Source organism: Artibeus jamaicensis, unplaced genomic scaffold (assembly GCF_021234435.1).
Source record: "Artibeus jamaicensis isolate MK-2021 breed Jamaican fruit bat unplaced genomic scaffold, CSHL_Jam_final contig_387, whole genome shotgun sequence".
NCBI classification, from domain to species: domain Eukaryota; kingdom Metazoa; phylum Chordata; class Mammalia; order Chiroptera; family Phyllostomidae; genus Artibeus; species Artibeus jamaicensis.
The window spans coordinates 21,430,233-21,437,151 of NW_026521812.1; positions in this window are offsets into that span (position 1 = coordinate 21,430,233).

Genomic DNA, 6,919 nt, shown 5'->3' on the forward strand with positions numbered 1-6,919 from the left:
GCCTATTGTTCTGAATTCCAGGTAAAGTAGTTGACAAATGTACAAGTTTAGACTGAAAATACACACAGACACACTACCACACACTCTCATTACATGAAATCTGTAAGAAATAATGTGTTATAATAAAATGGCATTTTAAAGCAGGAAAACACATCAGAATGGTAAAAAATAAAAACAAAGAATGCTGCTAAGAATAGGTCATCTTTCCATCATTTTCGTCATGGTTTTGAGTGTTTTGCGTTTGTTGCTTTTGCCCCCATTTCGTTCGATCGCACTGCATTTTCCGAGGCTGGCAGGTAGGCTCACCCTTATGACGTCGTCTGTTTGCTACTCTCAGAGTTTAGCTTCCCTCTGCCTGTCACGTTTCTAATGTCCAACACTACAAGACGGAAAGTCGGGAGGCTTCGTGAGAAAGCGGCCACAGCTGTAGCCCTTTTTCGTTTTCACTGATGGCTCAGTATTTGCTCCCGCTGTCTCTGAAAGGTTTTGGTCAGTAGCTGCCAAGCCAGGCTGCATGTTAGAATCACCTGGGGAGTTTTGGAGAAACAGTGATGCCCAGCCCTGCTCTGGAGGGCGGGCCTCGATATCAGTATTGGTTCAGAATTGCCCACGGGGTTCTGACCAACAACATTCAGGGCTGTGTTCCCTGAGCACTGTTCCCTGCCTCCTCACAGGCCCCGCTGCCACCACAACCGCCAGCCTTTCTGTCCTTTCTCGCCGTCCTGGGGGCATCATCTTGGGGATGTGCTCGTATATGCAGGGATGTCCTCAGGCACTTCTGGTCAAGGACGCCAACAGGAATGAGCTGTCTCCCACAGCGGGTCTCTAGAAATGCTGGGAATCGCCTTGCGGGCTGTAGGTCCCCTGCCTGTAGGCTGCTTTCTGTCTCTGTCTGAAAGATAAGAGACAATATACAGACAATGGCCAGGCCATATGTAAAAAAAGAATATGGCCCGCGAGTTGCCACAGCCTGTCCAGTAAACCAAACCGTCATTTATAATAACCAGCCCTGGGAGTCAGCCTGCTCTAGATCAGATTTGGAGGAGCCCAGACTGCTACCTCTAGTAACAACCCAGAAAGCTAAGCAAGCTTTTCTGAAACAACTGGCCCCGAATGGCGAGGGACTTGATTAATAACTGACAGGTCCCCTAATTTTTGTCCCGTTTGTAATGCAGGACCAGCCAGAGAAAGCTCAATATGCTCTCCTAACCAGTCACACAGGACGCCATGATTCTAGTTAGCCCGCCTGCATCTTCCCCAGGATGGCAGGCCCCTGCAGGGCACACCTGAAGTCCCCTCGCTTTTCACTCTGAAGCTCCCAACTCCTCTGCCTGCCTTGGAGTGATGCCGCATCTTTGCTTTAGCAACTTCTGAATAAACAGCCGTTGCCTTTCTCACTCGGTTGGCCTGCTTTCCTGCTCCACCCTCTGCCCCCAACAAAGATTTCTTGACTATCTAAGTGGAGGTCTTTGGTGGTCTGTGCTAAAACCTGACAATGGCCTACTTTGATGGGGTTCCCCTCCCACCCCGTTTTTTTATCACGGCCATTACATTCCTTTCTTCTGAACATGGAAAACAGCTGATTTCTTTCTTAAGTCCCTGTGTTTGACACAGGGACCCGGAGCGACATGGCAGCTCTGGGGGCACCCGTGTTGCAGGCACAGTGCTCCTTCAGGATATGTAGGATTATGTATATACTTTCAGGATTTATTCGCTTAGGGAGAGAAGAAGTTGAACAGAAGACCATAGCCCAGTAGGGCATGGTTGGATAGCAGATGCCCAGCAAAGCTATCATTTAGAATTGAAGGGCAGATAAAGAGCTTCCCAGACAAGAGAAAGCTAAAGGAGTTCATCATCATCAAACCATTATCATATGAGCCCTGGCTAGTGTAGCTCAGTAGACTGAGCATGGGCACACCAAAGTGTTGCCAGTTCGATTCCCAGTCAGGGCACATGCTTGGGTTTCGGGCCTGGTCCTCAGCTGGGGGCACCTGAGAGCAACCACATATTGATGTTTCTCTACCTCTCTCCTTCCCTTCCCTTCTCTCTGAAAATAAATAAATAAATAATTTTAAAAAATTTATTGTATGAAATGTTAAAGGGACTTATTTAGGAAAAAGGCGATCAAAGCTAGGAACAATAAATGGCAATAAATACATATCTGTCAACAATTGAAGCTAAAAACAAACAAGGCAAATAAGAACAGAGACAGAATCATAGATGCAGAGAATGCTTTGATGGTTGCCGAATAGTAGGAGTGTGGGGGGATAGGTGAAGAGGTGAGGAGATTAAGAAGTACAAGTAGGTGGGTACAGAATAGCCATGGGGATGTAAAGTACAGTAAGGAAATGGAGTAGCCAAAGAACTTACACACATGACCCATGGACGTGAACGATGGTGGAGGGATTGCCTGAGGGAGTGGGGGGTGCTGGGTGGAGGGGGCCAAAATCAGGACAACTGTAATAGCATAATCAATGAAATATACTATATAATGTATAATTATATTATAGTCTTCCTTTTATTTAATAGAATCATTCAAACCAATTGATCATTGAACCTGGGAGTTCAATGATTAAGAGCTTTTAGAGAAACAGGGGGAAAAAACGATGGTGGGACCTGTGTCCGCTGGGAGCTGCAGTTCTGGGAAACCCATTCCAGGACTCTCAAAACATGTCAAATATTTGCAGTGAATGTAACACTTCATTTTTTTTAATCATAGCATAGCGATGTTTCTTGACTCCTCTCATCTTTCTTCTCGGGGTTGTGAGTGATGGAGACGCATTTGAAACCTGTTTTCCCTGGGTATCATTTGCTCAGGAAAAGCCGATTGAGATGTTCGAGTGGTCTCTTTCTTCTTGACAAATCTCCGCAGTTTGCCGCGAGGCCTGGGGGCTTTGTTATCCCAACTGGCTTTGTGGCCTATAAATCACAGCCCTAAGCAGCCAAAGGAAATGAGTTAACCAGATCCCTGAAAAAATGTAACCAATGTTTCTTCAGTTATTAGTGGAACAACTGACTTCCATCTGCTCAGGGCACCTGGGGCCCTGGCCTGCAGCCACGGTCCCCACAATCCCCCCCATGGAACCCATTTTCCTTGAATTGCAATTTTTCCCTGGTGCATGTTCCATGGCAGTAGTCCATGCCAAAGATTTTCATGCAGTCTAGCATTTCCCTTCTATACAGACCCAAGTTGTCTGGCAATGGAACTCGGGAACTGTGGTTGGATGCGCCCTATGGTTTTTCTACTCTGCAGGCCCCCCTTTCCTGGGAAATACGCTCTGGCCTGGAGATTTATTACCTGGTCAGTGTCTCCTTGCCCTGACTCTCTGGTCACAGCTTATTGGATGATAGGAAACTATCAGTAAGGTTTTGGTTCAGTTTCAAGTAGCAGCAACACCCCCCAATAGTTGCTTTAAAAATGGGCGTGGTCCTGGCTGGGTGGCTGAGTTGGTTGGAGCATCGCCCATACACCAAAAAGTTTCAGGTTGGATCCCCAATCAGGGCACATTACTGGATTGTGGGTTAGATCCCCCATTGGGGTGCATAGGGGAGGCAACCAGTTGATGTTTCTCTCTCTCTCTCTCTCAAACCAATAAACATATCCTTGGGTGAGGTTTTTACAAAATGGGCATGTATTTTTCTCTCACATAAAAGATGTAGGCAATCTAGAGCTGGTGTCAGGTCTTCATTAGTGACCTGGGCTATTCCTGTTCACATTCCACTCTCTCAAAGATGTGGCTTTTGTGCGCTTGGCTCCAAGATGGCTGTAGGAGCTCCAGCCATCACATCATCACATCCACCTCCAAGGAAACTTCCTAGAAGACTCATGTAGCACATTTGCTTATATCTCATTGCATAAGATTTAGCCTCAGGACCACACTGAGATTCAAGGGAAACTGGGAATGTAGTCTTTTGGCTTGTTGACAAGGTAAAGTTCAAAGTTTTAGCAAGGCTCTGCTAAAAGTATCAAATTATAAATTGGGTTAAGTCAGTGAGAGCCTGAAGAATTTGCACTAAGCGATTCCATTTCCTAGTAATGGCAGGCTCTGGATACATAAAGGCTTTGGCTGATGGTCCCGGTTGTTCATGTTTATACAGAGGAAGTCAGGCAAGAAAGAGGAGGCAGAGAGAAGCAGAGAATTCCAGTCTGACCACTCCCTGAGGCTCTGACTTATTAGGCTTAAAATCCATATTTTTAAAAAGCTCCCCAGATAATTCTGATGCAAAAAAAATCAGGATCAGTGTGTCTCAATCCTGGATCCACATTAGAATTACCGAGGTGATGGTTGGGGGGAGCTTTTTTAAAATATTGATGCCTACTATCCGCATCACAGACATTTGAATTCTTTTGGTCCGGGGGTGGGTCCGAGTATGAAGTCTTTGTTTTGTTTTGCTCTGCCGGTGACTCCCATGCGCAGGCGGGGTTGAAGACATCTGGTCCAGACAGTCAGATAGGATTTTGTTGTAGGAGGTTAACTCATGTCTGAGTGGGTGCAAAGGTAAGGCAAGCCCTGGGAGACCAGAAACACTGAAAGTGCGGTGGGCGGGCTGGGTGAAGAGCAGGGGCAAAGGGCGGTGTGGGAAGGGCCGCCCTGAGACAAGGCATCAAGCTCACCAGAAACCTTTCTCACCAGAAGGGTTCCTGACTCAAGTCTGGGACAAGACCCAGCGTTAAGCAGCTCCCTTGCCAGAGGGGCGGCCTTATGCTCCCGTGAGGTTCCAGCAGGGTATTGTCAGTGAGGTGTGCAGACGTGGGCGGGGGCGTGCACATACTAGCTTTGTTCCTAAGGAGATTTTTTTGTTCTTATTCCTTCTAGCTGTTTAGATAATTCAACCGCCTGAGAATCCAGGCCACTAATGTACTCTTTCTGGTATACTCAAACCGTGAGATTTTATCAGGAGATAGATTTTTGCAGCTTTGAGGAAAATCAACTAGCAAGCCAAAAAGAGAGCATGTTGAATAAGACTTACTAGTTTTTCCAAAATTAAGATGGGATAAACTGTTCATTGATGTGGCATTGATAATTTACTCACCCAGTCATTCAACAATTTTTTTTTAATACCAGGCTTGGTATTTTTGGGGGGATGCCAGTCTTTGGACATAAAGTATAAAATCAAGCATGTCCTAGCCCACATGGAACTTATAATTTAGTGCAAAGCAAATTACAGCCCTCAGGCTAAACTCGGCCCTCTACCTCTTTTTGTAAATAAAGTTTTATTGGAACTTTTGTCTACCTGTTGTCTCACTGCTCTCAGGCTGCAGTGGCGGAGCTGAAAGACGGTGTGGCCCCAAAAGTACGAAGCATTTACTAGCAGGACCTTTACAGGAGCAGTTTACAGACCCCTTGTCTAGTGAATGGTTGAAATGTTTTCCCATCACAAGGATCCACTTGTTTTTTCAAATCCTCACCTGAGGATATGTTAATTGATTTTAGAGAAAGAGGATGGGGGAGACAGAGAGAGAGGGAGAGAGAAACATTGGTGCAAGAGAGAAACATTGATTGATTGCCCCCGGTAAGTCCTGAATGGGGACCAAACCAACAACCTAAGTATGTGTCTTGACTGGGGATCGAACACACAGCCTTTTCATGTACGGGGTTATGCGCCAACTAAATGAGCCATCTGGCCAGGGCAGGATCCACTTGTTTTTAAGGTGGACAAGGGTTTTTGGTTGAAAGGAGAGAATCTACTTAAATGTGCTCAAGGGAAATGAAAATTACAATAAAATATGTCATGATGGAATCCAGGGAATTAAATACAGGTATTGCTCTCACGGTGTAAGATTTTGCCATAAGTCCATTCTATTAATTAAAGAACATAATCTGCATTACTAAGGACACCTTTGGTTGCAACAAGATCTTGGCCAGGAACTGACGATGTATCCGGGAGCTAGTTTCAGTGTAAGAAAAACTGTTGCCTGAGCAACACAAGAGCTTTGCTTGGGCAGATTTGACTTTGTGTACCCGAACAATGGGCAAATAATGATAAAGGAGATAGTGGTATATAAAATGTCTCCAGTTGTTGATAGAAAAAAAAAAGGACAAGATGTTAAATTAAAAGCTAGAAGTCACTAAATGCTGAATTTGTTCCATGGTATTTAGATTTTACTTATAGCTATAAAAAGTATCCTTATTATTGAAATTACTACAGGAAAAATAACTTTTGGGGGGGTCTAAAACTATCCATTTCCCATTGCCTTTCCTTTTTAAAAATTACTTATTGATTTTAGAGAGAAAGCAGGAAGGGGGAGGGAAGGAGGAAGAGGGGGTGGGGGAAGAGAGAGAGAGATTGATTTCTTGTTCCATTTATTTATGCATTTATAGGTGTCTCCTTTTATGTGCCCTGACTGGGGATTGAACCCACAACCTTGGCATATGGAGACAATGCTCTAACCAACTGCACTACCTGGCCAGGGCCCCCATTGCATTTCTTTTCTCAATATAATACTTTTTATTAAACTTTTAAAAAATTCATTTTTACAAAAACTTTTTTTAAAAAAGTGAGGTTTCTGAGGGATATGCACTTGACTGTCTAGTCAGACCTCATGAGAAGTGGAACTGGAATGGACACCATTGGCTCTCAGGCCTTTAAACTGCCCCCGGCCTTGTTTCCACCGTCCTACCTCAGCAGCGCAGCAGCTCTCTAGCCCCGCGCCACAGTTTAGTTTGCAGGGTTTTGATCACCTCTCCCTTCCACACGGTGTCATGCTGGTCCACTACGTGGATGACACTGTGCTGATCGGACCTCGTGATCGAGAAGCAGGAAGTACTCTCGATTTATTAGCAAGACATTTACATGTCGGAGGGTGGAGTAAACCCAACAAAAATTCAGGGGACTTCTATCCTAGTGAAATTTCTAGGGGTCCAGCAGCGTGGGGCATATCGAGATACTCCTTCTAGGAGAAGGATGTGTGCATTGG